Source organism: Vanessa atalanta, chromosome 8 (assembly GCF_905147765.1).
Source record: "Vanessa atalanta chromosome 8, ilVanAtal1.2, whole genome shotgun sequence".
NCBI classification, from domain to species: domain Eukaryota; kingdom Metazoa; phylum Arthropoda; class Insecta; order Lepidoptera; family Nymphalidae; genus Vanessa; species Vanessa atalanta.
Genome location: NC_061878.1, coordinates 1,532,886 through 1,557,998, shown reverse-complemented (window position 1 = coordinate 1,557,998; position 25,113 = coordinate 1,532,886). Strand labels below are relative to the sequence as shown.

Below are 25,113 nucleotides of genomic sequence, written 5' to 3'. Positions count from 1 at the left end.
CCTTTGAAATAAATATAATAAAATAAAGGCTATGTTTGAGTAGTCTATGGTGGGGGAATCTGCAGTAACAATGATTTTATAGTGTAATAATTACTTACACAAGACAAGAACTTCATAGTTATAATGATAATAATTCATAGAACATTACAAATATTTAAAGTATTCAACCGTTTTATTTTTAATTTAAAATCTTTTTAAAAAACGAACCATGTAACAATCACTATAATTTTAGATGGTTTTCTTGCAATATTTTAGTAACATTGTTTTAAAGTAACTAGGAGATTAATAGTTACACATCGATTTTTCTCTTTCTGTCAAATGTAATTTTACATTAGAAAGAGTAAGACAAAGTACTTTGTAACCACACGTTTGATAAACAATTGGGTGGTAAGGAATTTGTCCTTTAGTCGCTTTTGGTAAAACATTATGCATTCGAATTTTAAGATTTCATTTCATGTTTTCAATTCAAGCGTCAGTCCTTGGAGAAACCAGACACGATTAAAAGTGTTTATCCTCTGAGAGTTTATGTCAGGAGTTCAGTTCTGTTAAAACAAATTGATTTACGTTAAATGAAACAAACTGTGGTTTTTGTCGGCGTGTAAATCATGAGGATTAAGAGATATCGGGCTTTAAACATTTGATAAATTACCGAACATTTATCAAATAGTAAACTTTATTCCATTATTCTAAGTAGGCTTGGTTACTCTTTAAGGTGCTAACAATACAACGTTGCTGCTGGCAATAGCTGATATCATCCTTGATCGTCGAGAATGTTCTGGAATATATCCCTATTCGAGGTACTTTCTATTAAAAATTGAGATGTATTTTTTTGTAATTTATACTGTTAGTACTGGCTATCTTTCCTGGCTTCAAGTATAATAAGTTTCTATATGAAATCTTCGTACTAAAGGATAAACAAAAAATCCTTTTTTTGGCGTGGCCCTCGCTGGCAGTTTTATCACAATCGGATGAATACACGAAGGACAAAGATTCGACAAAACTAACCCAAAACTTTACTGACTGTAACACACAAGTTTTTCTTGTGAGAAAACTTCATTTTAATTTATTTGTTTTCAAGCCTATTTTAAAGAATTACCTAAGTCTTTTATTAACATAATAGTTAGTTTAAATACATGTTAAATATTCCGTATCCATTGATTTGTTGTTGTCATGCTCACGTCTTAACTTGTCATTCTTCAAATGATCTTATTATAGTGGCTGATTGGAATACAACATGTAGGTAAATTGAATGTAAAACGTTCTTAAAGTGGCGCCATCTATGATAATAAGAACAATCTTGTTCGTCTTTATCTTGTTTGCGTGGAATTTAATATAATATTGAATGTATGTAATTTTTTATTTACATTTAAAAAATGTTATTAGACCATTGTATCAATTGAAAATGGAATGGAATTGTTGTTAGTAATTCTGTGACAGAATCAATCATTTACATTAACTCGAAACTTATAAACTTTCGATGTTATGATCTTTTATCTACGCCCAATATTTCTTCAATAATGTGTATGCACTGGAGGCTTTTACCCAACTCTAGGGTATTTGAGAATCTATCACTAACTGACAATACACGTATAACTATTTGAATGTTTGCGATCCTACCTCAACAAACTTAAACTTGCCCTAATGTACTGCTTCCACGTGCGGACCACACTAACAAATCGAAAACATTTACTCGATCGATTTTCAATTTTATCACATAGGTAATATGTATTGTATTTGATTGCCGCGATAGGGATGTGATGCACTACGATCTATAGACCTTGCGTATGCCAAGGTATTTATATAACCTTAGTGACGCAAGGTGATCGACCTCTGTTTGCAAACTGGTAAGGTTACGAAAATTACTATATTGAGGTGCGATATATTATGTTTGTATATTCGAAGAACTAAAAAGATGAATTAATTCAATAATGTCAAATATTAAATTTACGAGAAACAGTTATTGATTAAAGAAAAGTCTTAAACTGCATAAAATAACGTATCTTTTTATTGTTTACTAGATGAAATCTGACTTCGCTTGAGTAAAATAATTAAAACTAAACAAATACTGTTTATTATTTACTTTTCATATAATATATAACTTTTTTTTTAATTTAATAACTGCACGAAATTATTATTTGGAACACACTTTTTAATGCACCTGGAAACGTCAAACATGGCCGCCCGTTGAACTTCATGTCATTGAATTTTACGCATTTTTTATCGAAATATCTCGATTATACAAATTTTACAGATATGTGTTGTCGACTTAAATATCATTATTATTTAACGATCTATAATTTTATTGTGGATAGGTTTCGATCGGGTCTATCGTAGACCTACACGATATTATTAATATAGGTTAATAAACAATTGTTTAATTACGTCATATTAATTTAATAAATAGAGTTAAAGATTGTTGGCGAAATAATCTGTGCCCTCTTGGCATAAATAAAAGCCAAAACTAAAAAAAAAAAGATTGTTGATTTGTTTATGGTTAGTTCAATATTTTTTTTTTTTTTCAATTCCAATGGCTAAAAGTATGTAGGTACTAAACAATTATCTTTTTATATATTCAGTGTGGAAATCAATGAATATCATCTATATATTCTTGTATTCTATAATAAGCTTTATCTATCAATGTTTTTTTTAAATGTAAGATAAAAATTACTGATAGGCGAAATTAAAACCGATAACTTTAACGTCAGTCATATTTCGCTTTGTGAATGAAGTTTGTAGTTTTTAAAACGGAGATATTATAATATCCTATATAAAGCGCTTATTCAAACTTTTCTTTAAGTTATATAAATAAAGACAAGTCTGAAAGTAAGACAACTAACTAAAGTTATTTTTTTTTTATAATTTTATACATTTTCTGTGCGACCACTATTTTTATTAATTATTATATATTTCAAGAAAAAAGTATTCGTCAAATATTATATTCTGTTTTCTTTTTTTTTAAATCCGTAAGATATATTTGTATAATACAGATGGAAACACAAGTATCTAACATACTAATAACTGTAAAATATTTTTTTTTATTTTTTATTTTATTTTATAAGGATCTCCAACGTTAGTACACAAAAAACTTACACTAATACATTCACAAAACTTAACCTATATGCACTCACAATTATAGGAGAACACAACATGCTTCGTATTTTATAAAAATATCTTAAGACTAGACAGACATTATATTAGAGATAATATTTATGAATCTAATTTAAAAAAAAGTTCATCCGTGAAAAATAACCCGGTCCTGGTCGAGTGTTATTTATTATACTGATTATTTATTTATTATTATTAATTCTATAATTTTTTTATTATAAAGTAGAAATAAAAGACCAACATAGACCTATTTCAACTTAAGGATATCCGTATACTATAATTAATAAGCGTTTTGTAATACTAGGAGGTAGGTAGTTGAGTTGCTTGCGCAAACACACTCAGTAACTATGTCAACGCATATCCGCACGGAAATATAAAATTCAAGAGCTTAACTGCTACTTCATTTGTGTTAACGTTGAATTAGAGGATGTCTTTGTTACAGAGAAATACCTACGAAATTTTAGCTCTGTTGGTAGAGCTATCGTTCAAAAACGCGTATATTCGACTTAGTTGCATGAACTTTTAATTTCTTTAGAGGAGAAATGCTATTTTGGAATATACCCAAAAAAATACTTTTATGAAAAAACAAAACTAAATGCGGACAATATTTTTTTCTATCGTTATTAAACATTTATATTCTACTACGAATAAAATCTTCTCACATGTTTTGTAGTAATAAAATAACTGTAGTAGTAAACAACTTTTGTATTTGTAGATTAGTAAATAAGTATTGATTTGTTTATATTCAATTTAAAACGTAGGATTAAAAAATATAGAAAGTATATGTATGTCATAGGTATACACCCATGTTATTCATGCCTCTGTCAACGCTTTCACAGTAGAAAGCCGGTGTCTTAATGTGTCTCTCGATACGGAAAGGGACGGTACGTGTAGAAGCTTCTAGAATTTAATTCCATACAATATATTGATGGTTGAGTTGATACATTCAGTATTAATTTTTAAGTTTTTATTTGTTTGAATTTTTATGGATCCGGTTATCGAAATTCAAAATATTAAGATAAATTCCCATTTATAAATACCTAGTAGTCGATTCAATCTATTTAGAAATATGTGTATGTTTTTATCATTCGTATATTGTGTTAGTATTTATTTATATGTACAAGGTCTATGTCTTAAAAAATTACTCATTTGGTAAAATATATCCAGTTATTTATATGCAAGACTTGACTCACGTTCAATTTAAACGAGTAATATCTTCTTGTATTATTTTTATTAAACCATCTCTTCAAATTCCAGGAAAAATCATTTTATTTATGTTATCAGGTGGCCCATTTGCTCGTCTGTAATTTACAATTCTATACTCTAGCGATTATTTATGTATAGTGTTATGAACTTGGCTTGACACGCTACTGCGTGTCTAGATTCCTGCTAACTCGGTCATCCTTTTTGTGCATCCTTGCCCCTCCTAAGTCCGATAAGTGGCAGGTCGGAGCTAGAAGCTCGAAGCTATTATGGTGAGTTAGAGACAGAGCAGTTCATCGGGGCAGTTCTAGGTATTTTGTGTCACTTTAGTACTTCGGTACATATATGCACGTACTGTTTAAAAGTGTTTACAAGTGGTGCATACTTCAAATCATCTACACGCGTGTATAAAACTGAATCCCGAAACGATTTTGGTGATATTTTTGATCGTGCATTGTGATCAGGAAATAAATAAAATTCTTTTTTTTTTTTTCTCGCCCGGACGACGGAATCTAACTATCTATCAATATCAGATACAACCAATGCAACTCCTAATATAATTGTTTAAAACGAGACATGGAAACTTCTAGATGACATGGAATTGAACTGCGTGTTATTATAATGGACACAAATACATAGCTTTAATTGAACAAACGATATCCATTAGTACGTATCTAATAATAGATCTCTTTAATGAAATGTTATCTGTCAATACAAACAGATGGATGTTAATATTTATCGCCATTCCATAAATAAAAAGAAATTATTTGAATGATTTTATCGTTCCAAATTCAAATGATATTTTTCTTTTTTATTAAACTGAACACATAATATTGGGTACGTTATATTATTACTTCTGTTTTGTATTTTTTAACCTCTTTTTTGTGTTACGATTAGTAAAGTGTTAAATAAATATATGTATGTATTTGTATTACAGTTAAAAAAAACTTTTATCATAAGTACATATTCATTTTGCTAAATCTACAGAACTAAACACACTATTATTTGCATACAAATTTTGGAAGAAAAACCTTTTTTGGATTAAATCCAATTTTTTTATATTGAAATCTCCAAAGTTAGATAGACAATGATTATTTTTTGTATAGAGTAGGAGAGTTCAAGTAAGTATTTCATAGAATTATTAAATGAAGCTAAAAATGATTGTCATATTTGATCAACGACCCGGTAAGCTATTATCTTTATTTACATTCATGAATTTTGATGAGCGATAAAAGAATGTCTTCATTATTTCGACAATGAAGGATGCCATCATGATATTAACTACCAACTAACTAATCCATTTTGGCTAGCACCGGTTATGGCCTGACATTTTTATAGTTCTAAGACTCGGTGTTACGAATTCCACGAATCCGTAAGAACAGGTAGATATTTAGACTTATGGTTTTCGGTGCGGGAGAGAGATGGAACTATAGAGATTATTTTTTTGCTAGAAGAAGATAGCTATATTTCCAACTGTGTACCTACGTGGTACTACTCCAAGGAACTCGATCAAAATATAACATTAAAATGATCCTTAAGAACAACGTTATCCTTATCCGAGATTCTGAGAGAACTGCAGGTTGCGTTCCTTATTCTAATATTATTCCTCGGCGAAAGATAAAAACAAATAAAAGTACAAAGTGAGAATTCTTAAATAATGTAATGTATATTTAAAAATTCAAATTTGGAATCAACATAATATAAAAATTCTTACTACAAATTATTACAATATAAATGGTAATACTATTTGGCACTGAAATACGTTACTCAAGTAAAGTGCTGGTGGCGTTTTGGGCGATTGCCACATGTATACTAATATAAACCTGTAAATAGCTCAGCTGCATCCTTTCTGTACGTTCTATGGATTGATAGGACGAGGAGAATACGTCGCTCTTTATCGTTTTATCATTAAATAAGTCTGAACAAGGTAAAACTTTTTTGCATCTTTTCTATGTCTTTTTATACTTAAAAAAAAACTGTCATTTGTTTAGGCTTTATAAATTTACTAGGGACCCGCTCCGGAATAGACTCCGCACAGATGCAATGTTGATATTAAATGTACTCCAGAGTGTTTTATATACATAATTTACCGCTTTTTCACAGCAACAAAATCTGTTTATTTACGACATCACATTCGAAATCTCTAAAATTATCAGTGTTTCTCTACTATATTATGCATGTATTCAGCGACTACTCAAACAAAAATCCTGATGAAAATTCCTGAATAATTCCAATAGTTGCAAAGCAACTTTGCCAATTATTTCAGTTCAAACGTAGCTCTGAATCGAAAGTGTTTAAAAACAAACTAAAGTCACGCGGTTGATGTAATGAAAACAAAAAAAAAACAGGTTATTTAAAACGAACGTTATGCGTTCTAAGCTTTTATAGTCAGACACAACGCAGACGGTATCTTAGGACGGGAGTCCAGACGCGTGAATTGTGCCAAGTGCCAACCGATGACGACATCGTGTGTCTATTCACCTTGTTTTCATAAATCTGAATTAACATAAAATACGTCCATCGAAATAGAAGTTATGATACATATGGCTGTCTAATGTACGTGTTTCAGCTTCTGAATTATGAATAATAGTTTATAGTCAAGCCCAGTCGTTTTATGTTGGTTATATTTGGGTTACACTTGTCTGCTTCATACACTTGATGGGCATCAAAATCTTGCCAATAGTTCATAAGATTGGTTAATGTTAATGGTTACTACTCCCCTCTTTGGGGTCGTAGTCAGGTCATATAAAGCGTAAAAATAATACGATAATAATTCACTTCGTCAATAAATGGGCTATAAACTGCAAAAAGATTTTCTCAAATCAGACATGTACTTTCCAAAATTATCGCATTTATGTTTGAGTTTGATACGAGCTCTTAAGAAGATAATAGAAGAACCTAAGAAACATACTTAATATAATTAGTTATTTGGCTAATTTTGAATATTTGTACAGTAAAATGCACAACCTTATTTTTTATTTTAATTAGTAAGAGAAAATATCCATAATGGTATCTATTTGTCTACAGCACTAATTTATTCAGAATTTTTTTTTTAGTAAAGCTGCTACATGTATAAATGTTTATATAACTGCGTAGGCATATATTCGGCACAAACCTCATATCTAATTCTGATCATACGATATCTGGAGACATCTTTGCCAAATGACGTCAACGTTACAAACACGATACCTCTATTTCGGGGATATCTTATGAAACGAGGCGAAATCTTGGCGAATTTCGTTGTTAGATTAAAAACGGCATTGGAATATATTAATCTTAAGGGTTATAACTGGTTTTTTAAGGAATTATTAAAATTCAGACGAACAAACAAACTGTAAAGTGGTTAACCTAAGGGGTTAAATTAGACCCATCTATCAATCGACGTGACACGGTAAGTAATATCTATTACTCTAGCTCAAACAAAGGGACTAAATTGATATTTATCCTTCAAACCGAATGTTTGCTGCAATACAACGTATTGCTATGTTTGCTGTCTGTCTATGGGCTCAGGGCCGGATCTACCATATGGCTGTTTGGGCTTCAGCCCAGGGATTCAAGGGGGCCCCAGCTAAGTCTAGTAAAAATCAAAAGTAGACGATAATACTAAAGAATCCATAACTTTATTCAATTAAACAGATCGTATGGTTTGTAGCTCTGCGAGTCCTGCAATTAATCAAACCCATTCAATTAATTTAATTCAAGTCTACTTTTATATATGTCTTAGGTGGGTCCCTAAGTAATGTTAGCCCAGGACCCACTAAACTTACGGTCCGGCCCTGTATGGGCTACGTCATGTATGTCTGATCCACCAAGATGAACTTGCCCGAACTTGCCCGAATGAACGAAGTAAGCCCTTTGTTATTTTGATGAATTGAAACCGTATAAAGAATGTTTCTATTTTGACAGTTAAATTTGAATATTTCGAAATTAAAATATACTTTATTCAAGCTGTTAAAATCACATTTGAATCGTTATTTTGCAAGATTAAATTTAAAGAAATAAAATGGGGCTGAATGTTGATTCTACTCTGTGTGGTATCAAATTAGTTTGTATGTCAATTAAATACAATTAAATTATTTATTTATCCTCAATGTAAATAATAAATAATAATTTTTGTTACTAATTTGCCGATATGGGCCTAATGTCAGCCGATGACTGTGGTTACGGGGACAAACCCAGGCAAGTACCATTGACTTTTCAAGTGATCCATTTGTGTTTTAAATTCATCTCGTGTTGTCATTTGCTTGGTGGTGAAGGAAAACATTCTGATGTAAGCTGCATGTGCAGCCCTCATGTGCTCTTCAAAAGCCCAGCTGTGTGGTGAGGTCTTTACGAGGGTTTACTTTGTTTATTTAAAAAATAACCTAAACAAATTAACAAGACATCTTATAGCTGAACTAGATAAATAAGTATGTCAGACATTAGCATAGTTATATCGATTGCTTTGCGTCAAGACTCCTCTATTATTTCAACAATTATCCAAAGTCAAGATAATTAGTTTCAATTTAGCAGCTGTACAGTTAGTGCAAGTTATTGAAACTCATTTGTCATTAATGACGCATTTAAATAACTTACAACGCTTTTAAATTATATTTGTATGCATTAATTAAACTAATTTTATTTCCATTCATTGGAGACGCTATCGTTTAGTGACCCTAATTTATATAAATAGTATTTTCCCTTTTATTAAGTCATAAATATTAATACATAATATATATTATTGCACACACTCACTAAGTCATTGTGGCACTCTTATGTGGCACTGCACTTCTGGAATTTTATAAAGTAGCCGCTCCGCGTGATTTTTCCAGTCCAGTGGATTGCATAATGCTAAATAGCCTAAAACCTTCATCAACAATTGGGCTATAAAATCATAATTATATTGAAAAAAAAAATTGGTTGTTCCAAAGCATTAGTATGTTCAAATAAAATAAACAAACTTTTCAGCTTATTATATACGAATATATTAGCATAGAGGCATTAAAAATTAATTAAATGATTACGTGCTCTATCCTGATCATTCGGGCTAATGTCATTTGTTCTCGTGGCAAAATTTTACACAAAATTTTAAGGGTTTTATTAAGATATAAAGTATAAATATCAGCCATTCAATCATTTCTTCGATGTCATGTGATTTTTTTTTGTGTAGTCCAAATCCAGTAAATATTGTTTTTAATGATATATTGATTAGTCGATTAACCACTATTGAAACTTTTTACAACATATATTTTATGATTTTCTTATATACATATAGCTATATCTCAATATAATTTCTAAGCAATTAAACTATATGTTTTAGGATACACCACAATTGTACATTTTTTTTGTTTACATACCAAAGACACTGAAAACACAAACATCAAAGGTAATAAAATAAAAAATGCGTCAGTGAGAAAGGAAGCGTGTTGTTTCAGTCGGTTAGTACAGCTCTATCTAGTTTCACTGAGTCGTCCTATCTCGAGTTCAATCGAAACGATGACACACATTCATAATGATGTCTTGTTATTCGTTAAACTGAATTGTAAATGGTATTATGAGGTCGTAGTCAAGTTTCAGTAGTAAACGATATGCTCTCGGTTATTTAACTGCTGTAATGGATAAATACGTACGCACGTTCATAAACACTGCAGCCTGTTGTTGGTTAATAATATAAATTGTGTTAATTATTAACCATTGAGTTATTGATATATACTAATTTGGCCATATTATCAGAGCCGTCAAGCTATGCTGGGGCCCTTGGGCACCCATGAATTCGGGGTCCTTTTGCTAGGATACTTTTTGGTTTAATTTGGTAAATTGTTGGTTCTTCGGGGCCCTCTCAGGATGGGGGCCCTGGGCACGTGTCCCATGTGCCCTATGGTTAAGACGGTAATGCATATTATTGTAATTAGTAAAATAAATGCTAAAGAATAAAAATATTAAAGCGACACTTGTTTTGCGTGACAGGAGTAAAATTTTAAAATCGAATTTGGGTGAAGCGTTTCATAATATATTGTACAGGTAAGGTATGTATAGGTGGATAGGTATTTATTTAAAATTTGAAACTGATTTATAAAGCTATTTTCGAATTCCGTACAGTTAGGACTATGCAGATATATAAAATACACTTATTCAGACTGAAAATTCTAGAAGAGCTTTAAATTGTTGTCTAACTTTACACTCTACCAAAATCTTCGATATCACCATCATTATTCTTACATAGTATAAAACACTTCTCGCTGCCTGTCCCTATGTATGCTTAGCTCTTTATAATAGATATATGCGGTTTTTTATAATAGATAGATTGATTCAAGAGGAAGTTATATGTATAATAAATGCAGAATATAGTAGAAAAACGCTGATATTTTTAGAGGTTTCTGAAGTGAAGTCGTAAATTAACATTTTTGCTCTTACATTGCAAACGCTGGTTGAACCCTACGAGATAAATCATAAGAACCATACCTTAAGAAAGTCCTCAAAAATATATATAGTTATTTATAAAGATGTCTAGACTCTCAGACAAATAACAATTTAATAAAAAGTTATTCTTCTCCGAATCCCTAATACCTTGAATTACGATATTCCAGTTTGAAGGTTGATCAAGCCAGTTTATTCCAGTCACAAGGGATACAACAAGCTAGATCCAATGGTCGATAAGACATTATCGAAGTGAGGAGTGGCTAAAGTGGCTTATACTTAATGGCGTAAGTGACTATAGTCAAGAATAGATGGTAGATATTTTCAATACATTTATGAGTGTATTTGGTTTAAGTGGCTGATATATAGTATATTTGTAAGTCATATATGATAACGTCATGTAAAAACAGTATCCGAAATATAATAAAACTCTTCATGCATATGCTATTATTGTATTTTAAAACGTATAGCCAACATCGGTTCGGAATGAAGAACCGGCTAGAAACTCAGTAGTTCTTTACTGTTTCCCATCAATTTCCGTTTACTTAGGCATACTAAACATAATTTAATAATTATTAATTATCCTGCGTGAAAATTAAAGAGTATTCATTGACACCACACATTTTTGTCATATATTAATCTTTTAGCGAATAACGAATAGCATGCCCCAGGAAGGATGTGTGGGCTAGGCGACGTCGGAAACTTATCTTTTATGTTATAATAATATCGATTGCTTAATCATAGTAGTCCTAGATTTGACATTCCATTGGTGTGGACCAAAATAAATGGGTATTAATATTCTAGGGGCATTTGAAATTATACGGTTTCTAATATTCTCAAGGCAACACCAACTCGGTCTAGACTGCACATGTTTGTACAGATTTGTTCTGGCTTTAAGTCAAATATGTTTGTGTTCCGTATAATATATTTGTGAAACTAAATGTATTATAGCTTAAAGTTAGAAGTGCGATTTACGTAATTTAACACTTTTGTGTTTACTACGCATTTGTTCTCATTAATGTAATACGTGTCGTTTAATTAGATAATTAGGAGAAAAAACAGTCTGAAATAACCCAAGTAGAGAAGTTGCATATGAGAAGAAGAACTTATGTTATATGTAGAAAGATAAAATTTATTACTATATTTTAATTTATATTTAAAACTATTTATCATCTTCTATTCTGCTCAAAGGCGAGAACCACTGAGGTTTCGCGTGATTTATTGTGCTTATAATTCATCTCGTGCTCTATCGGGATGGAAAACATCGTGAGCTAACGTGCATGTTATGAAAATCTAGCACATATGCAGGTATCTACCGAACCGCATTAAAGCGTGGTCGAATAAGCTCCAAATCTTCCCCTTAAAAGAGAGGAAACGTGGAAGAAAACAGATGAAACAGTGTGAACTATTGTTGAAAGCAACATTGAAAGCAACAACCCCTTGTTTGAGGTTGTTGCTTTCAATTCGTATTGAATATCGTGGATTTTATTAAGTACTAATTTGTAAGTAGCCTATATCCTTCCTTGAGGTTCGAGATTACTTCACACCAAAATTTATCAAATTCGATTCTTTGAGATTTCGATGTTTTTCTTTAGCCGTATAGTTAGTTTCAAAATCTGTATTGTCTACATATTAATATTATAGTTAAGTATTCGAAGAAACATATACAGACAATATTTAAGATTATACATTCCTAACAATTAAAGGCGAATGTAAATAAGGTAGTGTATGAATTTTTTAGTACAGTAGCAATATGGGACAAACGGTAGGACGTAAATGCATTTTTATATGGGTACAATGTAAAGCACCGCACCCGCTGTTTGCGTTTCACTATTGTTTGGATGCACAAGAATATACTATAGCCTGTTGCAACCACAAGAGGAATAAAGCTGCGTTGCAGAAATATCGATAGTTTGATTATCGATAGTTGACCTCGAAAACTATTCAGGATATCGATAGTATCGTTTAATCAATACTATCGATACCATCAATAGTATCGCTAGCTCTATGTAAGCAATACTATTGGCAGCAGCATTACTATTGATATTATCAATAGTATCGATAGTTTTGGACTGTCGATAGTTTAGGATAAAAGTAATGGTTTTGCAATACTATCGATAGTCCACGCTAGAATAAAACAAGTAAACACATTTGAAATCAAATTGACGCGATATAATTGGTCTAGAGCTTGAATAATCTATGATATTCATTTAGGATTTTTTTATGATATGGCGGACGTGCAAATGGTCCACCTGATGGTAAATGGTCGCCATCGTTCATAATCAGTAGAAATATTAACCATTTCTTACATCACCAATGCGCCACCGACCTTGGGAACAAAGATGTTATGTAGTTTTGAACGTCGACGCAACTGTTATCGGAATTTTGAAAATAAAATTGAATTGGATATAAGTAGTTTAGTTGAATGGTGTTGTGTTATATATAAAGATATATTCATCATAATTTCTTAGTAACAATATAGCCGAGCTATTAGCAAATCGCATGAATAAGGTTTGTTTATCTTTATTCCTACTTCGATTGGAATAGTCTTTATATGGTAATTAGTTATTATCAGCTGATGATCTATGTTGTTATATCGTAACAATAAAATATGACTATTTATCGGCTAGTTACATTGTTGATCAATCAGTTAGTTTGTTTTGCATATTGAATATCTGATTCTGTGCAATGATCGCAGTGGCTTTATAATTAATATACTTTATTTTTAATATACTTATATAAAAAAAAAAAAACGGATAATCTTTTACTTTGTGCTATTATTAAAGCATACGTTACACTCAAAGCAGTTGTTTCACAAGGCAAAGGCCTTGTTTATAATTTTGATTATTTCTTTAAATTATATTTTTGTTAATCAAATATATTTATTTTAAAAAAAATTAAGGTTTTTGTACCGCTATATATTCAATAGTTTTAAACTGTTTATATATATAAAATATATAAATAGATTCTTAAAGTTTTTATTTAAAAAAAATGCATGTATTAATTTTAAATGCAAATCTTTAATTTACAGTATGCTAATGCTTTATAAAATCTTACTTGTAAATAAGCAATTGAAACGGGTCTTTTTTATTTGTAATAAAATTGTTATAGTAGAATTATTGATACAATCATTTAACCGAGTTACGATAATGTTTTACGAATATAATTCATTATTTGCCCTGAGATTGGCACAAATCTCCTAAATGCAAGTGATAATATTTAAATCCATCAATGATTTTCATTCAGAGATGTTTATATAGCAGGCAGAAGCGGTCGCAGCCAAAATTTTTGCCCCAATTGATAAGTGATTAAATTAGATTTTATTACGCGAAAAAAGGGCCGTGGCCCTTATTACCCTTTCGGACTGCGCCTGATTATCTGGCTGAAAACATTGCGCAGGTAATTATTATTATATTTCCCTTATAATTGAGAAATACTATTTTTTTTGTAGGCTCACGTCGTTTATAACACTTGAAATGTTTTCAACACATCTATTTATCGTGATACGTTATTTTGATGCATATATCTATCAAATACTGTAATTATTGTCATGAATGTCGTATATCAATTTCCGATTTTTCACGTCACGTCTTTTTTCATAGGACAACTATGATTTAAAACGCTTTACTACTTAAAACGTTTTATGTAAATTAAATTAAGCTATCATATCGTATCGTTATCTAAATTTCTTATCTAAAATTTATAACACCTTTCTGTTTATAAAATTCAATTGAATAAATTCTATTTATCGTTAGTTTTTGTTTTAATTAGCGCCATTGTTTATGGGCGGTGGTGACCACTTACCATCAAGTGGCCCATTTGTTCGTCCACCTATCTATATTATGAAAAAGCAGATTGTAGTGCTACACTCTCACGCCTCAGAAATTAAAGCCGTTGTCACACGCTTGATCATTCTTAATTGCTTGCTTCTTAATTGTTTTTTTTCAAATCGTTTTTAAGCAACCTAGATATTCGACTATTTCAAACATAACAGCGATATTATATTTTAATCTTTCACATTTAGATCAAGTGTAAATCGTTAGATATGCGTCCCATACGATAATTTAGGGCAGGCCGATATATTATACGAGACATGATAACGCGAATTCCGATAAAGGATGTTTAGTCTCGTACTTAAATAATTATAAAAAATACGTCAAAGCAACATATGATAACTAAAACTATTACAATTTGTCTTGCTTACAGCTTGCTTTAACATTTCTTACAGCGCCAATGTGTCTGGGCTGTGGTGACCACTTTTTGTATGATATACACTGTTAGGCGGAATGGTTATTTGCACTTTTGATGATAACTCCATCATCATTTTCACTATCAAGTGGACAATTTGTTCAATACAATAAAATATTTCTGTTAGTGACCAGAATACATTTTGTATATTTTTTCATCGTTGTTAAAATTGATTCTGAAATGTTTTATTAGTTCTCTAAAGACGAACGAAAAAAATTAATTTATCAAAAAACTAAATAATACTACCTCAATGTGAAATTTTTCTTCCAATCGTGCCAGATCTTTCGCATCAAAATCGCATACAAATGGGCATTACAAATATGATATACTAGCGACCCGGCCCCGGTTTCAATATTGCTACTTAATATACTACAGAATGTAATTATAAGAAAACAAAGTTGATAGTTTTTGTCATTAGACAATACAAACCACTATGTCCCTGCGTTTTAAATCTGTAATATTATCGAAAATATTCATTTAAATTACACGCTGTAAAGGGCCATATTGATATATATTAAATGCATAATGTATTTAAGGTAATTGGATAAGGATTAATGCTGTATTCTTAAAAAAACATTATTTCTCGTAAAAAGTAAAGGATAATAAAATGTTATTGTGTGTTATCCCTAAGAGATAGACGGACTTCTTTGTAGATATTTTTAAGGTGTACGATACTATAGTAAATTATTTTGATCTATTTTGTAGGGTTCAGTCAGCGTTTCCAATGTAAGCGCCAAAAGTGTGTTTACTCACGCCATCACATTAGAAACCCTTAATTACCAGTGTTTCTCTATTATAATGTCTATTAATTTACTATCTATTAAAAAAACTCGTATCAAAATCCGATGTGTAATTTTAAAGATTTAAACATAACAGGGACAGACAGACAGCGGATAGGATATTTATGTAGGATAGTATAATTATACATCACGATAAACCAAAAAATTTTTTGATTGATTGCAATATGAATTAATGATAATGATCCAATTGTTTGTTTGGTACATGATAATTTGTTTGATAAGTGTCAGAGATTATAATTAATGATTGTACCTAGTTAATGAAATATTAATAATGAATGTATGTGTAAAATGATAGTCTTTTGAGACTTTCAGTCTCAATTTCAGTCAGTTTTCAGAGAAAAATCGATTCCAAACATTTGTGAAAAAAATAATCGAGTAAAATCGATTAAATATTAAATCTTATTTTTTATCTTTATCGTATATATCTATTTTCTCACTTACCAGCTACCCGACTCAGTTTCGTGAGAGAATAATAAAGGTCATAATAAAAAGGTCTATACAACTTTTATATTTAAAATAGCAAGAAAAAAAATCTGGCTAGGAAAGTTGAAATTTTCGGCTGTTCCCTACTATAGTATGCATGAATTAGACGTACATAAGCCTTCAAGAATCACTCTATTGATGAAAACATTATAATCAGTTGCGTATTTTAAAAGATCTAAGCGGACAGACGGCGGGAAGTGTCTTTGTTGTATACGATGTAGAGATCTAGAACTGGTATACCAAACATATTGATAAATGATCACGAGACGACTTTTGCTTATTGTTCCTTAGGCAGAGGTTTTAAAACTTTTTTTAACAGTTTTTACAAGTGAAGAAGGATTCTGACTTCGTATCTTTCGTTCTTTTTTTGAATGATTTTGTCGATTCCCGGTATAAAGCTTCAACAATGTCTGGTATCAATTTAATTGGTATTGTATAGTGTTAAGATTTTATTTAAAGCGATTTTTTTGGTTGCAATCTTTTGTAAATCCTGTCCTGTTTAAATGTTTTGATTTTCCAGTTTCCACTGAAATAGTTGGCATCGCATTATCACTTTCGTGTGAATTAACAATGAAACAAAATCACGATAATTTTCTTTCCTATGTATTTTAAATTCAAGAAGCTTTACTCACCGACTTCGGTTAATGGTACCAAAATCTTAGATTTATTTCTAATAGTGTCAGTAAGTGTCATAAACTTTTTCACCATAAAATCAATGATCTCTTTATTAAAAGTTTTATTTAAAAAAAAATGTATTAATATTTTAAAATTCTGTTAAAGAAAATAAATAAAAAATAATACCTAATAACTAAAAGGAAATATTTATAAAATAACTTTGAAATTGTTGCCATGGTAACATGATCGTGTTTTTGTTGAAGAGGTATTCAAAGAATCCACAATCGATAACACTGATCATATTTTCAAATAACAAAGCGATTCATTGTCCATTGTCACCTTTTCCGTGTAAAGGAATCCGCCAAACAAAATGTCTGTTTGCTGTCTTTGTCATGTAGGTACTAATAATTATGAATTTAAAAAGATAAGTTACAAGTATACTTTTAAACTTACCAATTTAAGAATATAACGCAACGACTAAAAAGTTCTTATAACTTGAATATTTTGGTTTTGGTTTCAAAACAGAAGTTTTATATAAATATCTATACTATAGTTATATCTTAGTTTCATCCGCGTAGAGACAGACGGACAGACAATCCTTGGCTTTAGACGTACCTATATATTTGTATGTTCCTTTAAAAAACAATTTACAGTACAGATAGTTATGCAACACGCTGTATTTTGTTTCTGTTAATTTTCGCATATTGCCTTGAAGAATCTCCTTATTTAAATTTTGGCTATCGGCCAATACAATGTTCCGTTTAACTGAACTAAAGTTTCTTAAAGATTTACGTCTTAAGCCAATATTATATTCGTTAATTATGCACCTCAGATATTATATGATGAATGGTATTTTCGATTTTCACTGAGCCAAAATAACTGCTTCTATAATAGATATATCTTGTCGGAAGTATGAAGGCCGACTGGACTGAGATCTTCGTCAATGTACATCGTTCTAGACGTTGAAATGGTTGTGTGCCGCCATGTTTTTTGTGCGTGTTCCACTACTGCTTTTACTAAAAACTTGTCGATGTATTGTAATAAAACCATTGTATTAATCGTGTATCTTTTCTTTATTAAAATTTGACTAGACTCGCAGATTGCCAACTGAACAATTGTTATATATTTCAAAAATATATAGGGGTTACACTGTAGTTTAAAGTATAGATTAGATTTTTTATACCATGTACCATTCCTTATGAGATATAAGAATTCAAGTTGGCTAATGTTCGAATTCGAATGAATCTACTTTCGAAATGATAACTAGGATACATGCTATATACAGCTAGTTGTCGAGCGCGGATTCGCTAGCGTTTTAGCAGATGGTCGTCTGGTGTTTGGCAAAAATTAAAGTTCAAGTTTGCTTCATGCCAAATTTCTTTAAATTCTGTAAGTAGGTTTGGTTAGGTTAGGTAAGGTTAGAGCAAGACAGACAGACAAAGTTACATAGTATAATAATAGTAAGTATTGATGTATATACTTACGTAGAGGCAGATAACATATATGAGGTATCCTTACATATTCTTGGTACAATATTTCATTGACTTTTTAGGGCAATTTTAGTTAAATCTACCTAAGGTGAATGTTACCATGTTGTGACGTTGAAACGGACCGCGTTTGAAAACATATTTTGGAAACAAAGAAACGGTTAAACGTATCAATTTCATTAGTTTAAATAAACGATTGCATTTTAAGCGTTATATCAAATATTAATTTAAAAAAAAATGTGCGTACGAACGTTCGTGTCATTATCTCGTACATATCCAAATCCATTGGGACATTCAAATTGTAACCGTGATCCTTTGACGACTGACGTATTCCCCACTAATCCAGTATTCGTCATTTATTTCTTGCTTTGTTTATCGGACAAGGTTATAGAATATTAATGTGGTAATCAAAGCAGATCGGAGTTAATTTTACACGGCGTTAATAAGCTGCAACTAACAGCTATTGTTATGTAAATTCTATTATATTCTGGTTCTAAATATCGAAACATTGTCAAATATCAAGACGTTCTTAAAAATATTGTAAAGTGAACATTACAACGATAACAACTTTGTTTATTCTCTTCTTAATTTACAAAACATAATCGTATTAAGAACATCAACATTTTTCTTCGGAACACGTTCAATTATGATAAACAGCTGTTTTCATTTTCGCACAGGCAACACTGTCTGACTTGTGGTTTGAGCTCACTACATTTCATATTTTCAAATTATGAGATCATATATTTGTCAAAAATATTTATAAATCAGTTTGAATAATATGGTTAAAATTAACAAAACAATTATTAAAATTAGTATCGGTTTTTATAAATTGACTTGTGTAAAAGGAATATCGATTGCGTAATCGTTTATTTACAAACATACAATAGTCTACGTCATCCTTTGGTAGTTTCTAGGAACAAAATCAGTGTACGTAAGTCAGATTTCTACATATATACGTGACTAATTCACAAAGAAACGATGAAAAATTCAAGTAATATTGTTAACTTTAAATCAAATCATCTATTTTAATATCCTCCTGTCCTTATCCCAATTTTGTTTGGGGTCGGCTTAGCGGGTCCTTTTCTTCCATTATTTTCTGTTTGACGTCATCTCACAAGTAACATTCCAGCCATATCGCCTTTCACACAATCCATCCATCGTTTACTTGGTCGTCCCCTACCTCTATATCCATTCACGTCCATGCTCAAGACCTTCCTTACAACATGGTCGTCATTTCTCCGCATAACGTGCTCATACAATGATCAAGCTAATTAAAATTAAATTATCTATTGCGAAAAGAAAAAAAAATACCTCTTCTGATGTCGAAGGTATTTTTTATAAAGCTTAGTAGATTTTTGTCAGTGAAAAAGCAATTAATCTATAGTAACCCACTACAGTCCATTCCCTTCATACAGTCCTTTTTTGCGGTTCTAGCTTTTTTCACAACAAATTTGTTGTTTCACATCAAATTTTGTTCAGTAGTGTTGTCTCGAAATCGTAACAGAGAGACAGATTTATTTTCGTGTTATAATACCAGTACAGATAAAGATTTTGAATTTTTTGTTCGCTTTATATTGTTGAGGTTCAGTCAAAGTAATTTTAAGTTTTTAAAGAACTTATAAAGAATTTACTTTGTGTATTTATTGACAAAAATATTATGGAAAAGCATTATTTTTATGTATTGCTTTCGCGGCACTGGGGCCATGGGTTTGTCTTGCTTCCAGTAGTGTCACTTTCATGATCGTAGACTTGATACTTTCTAAAAGCAAAAATAACTAAACTCGCAATCTTAGTTTTCATTGTTACTGATCGATAAAATAGATAAGATATTATTAGTTGTGATTTACACACACGGTTGTGCATTGACACCGTTGTATACGACGGAAAATAATAAAATAATGTTATTAAAAGAATTAATTGTCTTACTATTATGTAGGTATAGTTATTTTGTTTAGTTGCAGTTTTGGCTTAAGTTTTAAAATTCATAAATCTGCTCAAATTATTGCTAAATTAGAGAAATGTTTACATAACAAATCATAAGTAATAAAGTTTAGACAGTTACGGTACTGTAAATTATAATTATTAATATTGATTGAAACGATAAAGCCGTTGCGTGGGGGTACGCGTCCCATCAGTTCGATGTTTCGATTGAATTGAGTCATTCAAAATTCACTAAGTTAAACGCGTCGCGTGCGTTCGGACGTGTGCTCTTTATGCTTTCCGTTGACGTCATCTGAGACTCGAGCTCCGTTTCATTAACCTCACTAATATCTGCTGTGTACGAAGTTCTTTTTTAAATTCGAAGCCCATTGAAACTTTCGTTCGTCGTTACTTTCTCAATTGGTTAATTGTGAAGTTTATTCGAATGAAGGTTTTACTCCGTTAGGAGTATAACGGTATGTATGAGTATTTACGTGTTGTTCTAATGTTAGATAAAGGAACATTTTTATTAGCTGATAAGATTTTTTATTCTAATGTTCCAAAGAGTATAGCAAAGTTCAATAATCGTTGACGGCATTGACCTGACCTGACACAAAAAAATACCGCTTATAGTAAAATCGAGAAATGTAGGTCATATAAATAGAATAATATTAAGGAATACATTGACTCTTTATATAGTATAAATGATATACGTGTACACAATAACAGAAATTCAAACGTAAACAAATAAAATAATTGTGGTTCACACTGCAAATTTCACTGTCTGATTTTTTTTTTTAATATCTACTTGTTTATACATTATTTCTGACGTAGTCGAGTCATTTCAGTCCTAAAATTAAATGATTATTGATATTCGAGTATTAATTCAAAGAATATAATTTCTGTTGCCAAGGTATTAAACAATTCTTGGCATTAATTTGAATTTTGTTCGCGTTGATGTTTTTGCAGAATTAAAGTAAAGTAAACGTTGCCTTAACTTAAGTACAAACTAAAATCCATTAAGTACAAACATATGGCAATACATAACGATAAATCAAAGACATAAGGCGTTGTAGGGCTGTTTAACTGTTTTATTTTTTTTGAAACTGTCTTAAAATAATTGATTTTATTGTAATAAGAACCTATAAAACATTTGTCTTTCTCATTAGTTTTTTTATATACTCTATTCGTAACATTCAAAGCAAAGGAAACGATTTTGCAATTACGTGTTTTTATCACGAGTAGTCTAGGTTAAATGTAACCTAACTTTATTATATTGAATGCATAAAATGTTCACAGATAAACAATAAAATATGTAGGCACAGCATTCGCTTACATCACGTATGCATGGCGTTACAGACACTGTGGAAAATTACCAGGATTTCTGTCGATGAATCGTTATAACCGGTCTTCTAAATTCGTCTACTGTTGCATTTAAAATTGCACAGATAAATAATATTTTATAGTTCAAAAGATTTTCAAAATAGCGCATATAATAAAAGGTTGTTAAAATTTTAGTTTTTTTTTTATTTTTGTTATTAAATACATATATCTCTTATGATAAATGCCATAAATTCGTGATTATAAAAAATAATGCCTTAACTAATAAATTTAGTACTTAAAATGACATGATAATTTAATTTTATCTGTATTGCATATATAAATTTTGTTAGAGAAAAAAAACGTTATAATAAAATATAAAAGCAGACCGCGCCTTCCTACAGCCCTACAGTAATATTCTAGTTTTCGCGTCCTTGACTATTGGGTTCATTGCACTTTGCTTATGAAACAAATCACTTGTCCCTTTCCTACCAATGCGATTTGACAAAGCGAAGAAATGTTGTTAAACCATGTCTGTCGACCTTGCACTCTAGCTATATAAGTTATATAACATAATATATTTTACGTGAAAGTTGTTATGGATAACATATATGATATACTGATTTACTGACAGCGTATTTGAATGTAATACGAACTCTTGCAAATATTTGTAATTGTTTTTTTGAGAAATGTAGGTCATATAAATAGAATAATATTAAGGAATACATTGACTCTTTATATAGTATAAATGATATACGTGTACACAATAACAGAAATTCAAACGTAAACAAATAAAATAATTGTGGTTCACACTGCAAATTTCACTGTCTGATTTTTTTTTTTAATATCTACTTGTTTATACATTATTTCTGACGTAGTCGAGTCATTTCAGTCCTAAAATTAAATGATTATTGATATTCGAGTATTAATTCAAAGAATATAATTTCTGTTGCCAAGGTATTAAACAATTCTTGGCATTAATTTGAATTTTGTTCGCGTTGATGTTTTTGCAGAATTAAAGTAAAGTAAACGTTGCCTTAACTTAAGTACAAACTAAAATCCATTAAGTACAAACATATGGCAATACATAACGATAAATCAAAGACATAAGGCGTTGTAGGGCTGTTTAACTGTTTTATTTTTTTTGAAACTGTCTTAAAATAATTGATTTTATTGTAATAAGAACCTATAAAACATTTGTCTTTCTCATTAGTTTTTTTATATACTCTATTCGTAACATTCAAAGCAAAGGAAACGATTTTGCAATTACGTGTTTTTATCACGAGTAGTCTAGGTTAAATGTAACCTAACTTTATTATATTGAATGCATAAAATGTTCACAGATAAACAATAAAATATGTAGGCACAGCATTCGCTTACATCACGTATGCATGGCGTTACAGACACTGTGGAAAATTACCAGGATTTCTGTCGATGAATCGTTATAACCGGTCTTCTAAATTCGTCTACTGTTGCATTTAAAATTGCACAGATAAATAATATTTTATAGTTCAAAAGATTTTCAAAATAGCGCATATAATAAAAGGTTGTTAAAATTTTAGTTTTTTTTTTATTTTTGTTATTAAATACATATATCTCTTATGATAAATGCCATAAATTCGTGATTATAAAAAATAATGCCTTAACTAATAAATTTAGTACTTAAAATGACATGATAATTTAATTTTATCTGTATTGCATATATAAATTTTGTTAGAGAAAAAAAACGTTATAATAAAATATAAAAGCAGACCGCGCCTTCCTACAGCCCTACAGTAATATTCTAGTTTTCGCGTCCTTGACTATTGGGTTCATTGCACTTTGCTTATGAAACAAATCACTTGTCCCTTTCCTACCAATGCGATTTGACAAAGCGAAGAAATGTTGTTAAACCATGTCTGTCGACCTTGCACTCTAGCTATATAAGTTATATAACATAATATATTTTACGTGAAAGTTGTTATGGATAACATATATGATATACTGATTTACTGACAGCGTATTTGAATGTAATACGAACTCTTGCAAATATTTGTAATTGTTTTTTTTTAAAATATCGATTGTGTCTTGATTCTGGCTACATTATAAACGAAAAAAAATACTTATAAATTCAATTTATAACGTCTCGTGTTGATAAATTTATGAACCTCTTTGTTATAGTTGATGCTATAAGCATCGGGCAGTAATCGAATTAGGTCTGCAACACAAGCTTATTTATAAATACTAACTCAAACCGGCCTCGTTTTGTTCCACATACCTGAAGCCAGATTTCTATACACATATGCGTGGCGTATTTCATTTTATTATCTCATTACTGGGTTGAATCTTGTTAGAACTGGAAATAGTTAAAAGAAGGAAATAGTGTGTATAATATTATTTTCAAGGTATCGCGCTAATACGACGGCTATCTTGATACGGTCTAGCCTTTAAAGTTGCATCTACGGAGGTCATAGTTTCCAACCGAATCGAATCTGGTCAATAAAACTTTGTTAGGTTTATTCCTGTGCTTCATCTCTTGATCGGGTGATGTGACACATTGCCGTCCCTTTTGGTTATTAGAGTGAAGGAATATAAACTTATATTTGAACACAAACTTGTACATTTGCCTAGACTCTGTTGAGAATGGCCATCGTACTCGAAATCGGTCTGGAAAACATCTTCATAATCTTTAATTCAATATTCGAACCATTAAGAGCAGAACATTTTATATTATGTGTTTAAATGTGGAAGATTGTACGACAACGGGAACATAAAAAGGAACTATTTAGACGAAAGAGGAATGTTTTCCTTTCTGACAGCGGTAGGTTGCGCAAGCAATCCCGTGTCTTGTTAAATTGACGGATAGGCTAGCACTAGTTTTTATAATCTGGCATTTTGCCAAGACCATCCCCATACTATAAATAATATTGTAGTCATGAAAAAAGGATCTTAACATCATCTAAAAATAATAAATCTACAAGTTGTATTATGAATATTAACAAGTTTTAACTGTTTTTCATTGTATTTAAACCTCCTTCTGAAAATAGCTTCGTCACGAATGTATACTATCTACTGTTTGCAGTAAGTTATGTTGAGCATGAATGGCATCACGATGCACTTAGCTGTAACTTCTGCGAAGTGTTTTCGAATATTTATCTCATTAACAATTTGTCTAATCACTATTCGTGACATCTGACGTGTATTATCTGTTGTTGCACAGTCAACGTTTAATTTTACGGTAAGATTCAATTACTCTTAATTGACAACCAGTCTATTAATTCTTAGTTTAATAAATCGGAAACGATTACATTTGTCGTCCCGTATAAATAAAAAAAAAAAAAAAAACAATTTAGTACGTTTCTTTTTACTTAATACAAAAATAAGAAATTAGAATAATCAAATAGTTTTAAAATGACGGCCAAAGCTTGGTAACACAAGTAACAGATAAGTTTTTGGTTATATATATTTTACGTGTTTTTTTTTTTTTTAAACTAAAATTACTTTCTCGTATCATTCCATTTATGCGTTTTTTCTCAATAACACAGTGATTGTGAAAT

At 30.6% G+C, this 25,113-nt stretch overlaps 1 protein-coding gene across 2 annotated transcripts in view; it reads left to right on the top strand.

The window, feature by feature from the left end:
• LOC125065547 overlaps positions 1–25,113 on the top strand; it is a 45,297-nt gene that overhangs the window by 13,313 nt on the left and 6,871 nt on the right. Inside the window, exon 1 of one of the 2 annotated variants that reach the window (XM_047673214.1) lies at positions 20,498–20,733. The exons of the other annotated variant lie outside the window; for it this stretch is intronic. The gene's annotated coding sequence lies outside the window, so the exon portion shown is untranslated. Of the gene's footprint in view, positions 1–20,497; positions 20,734–25,113 lie in introns of those variants that run through there. 2 annotated transcript variants of the gene reach the window in all.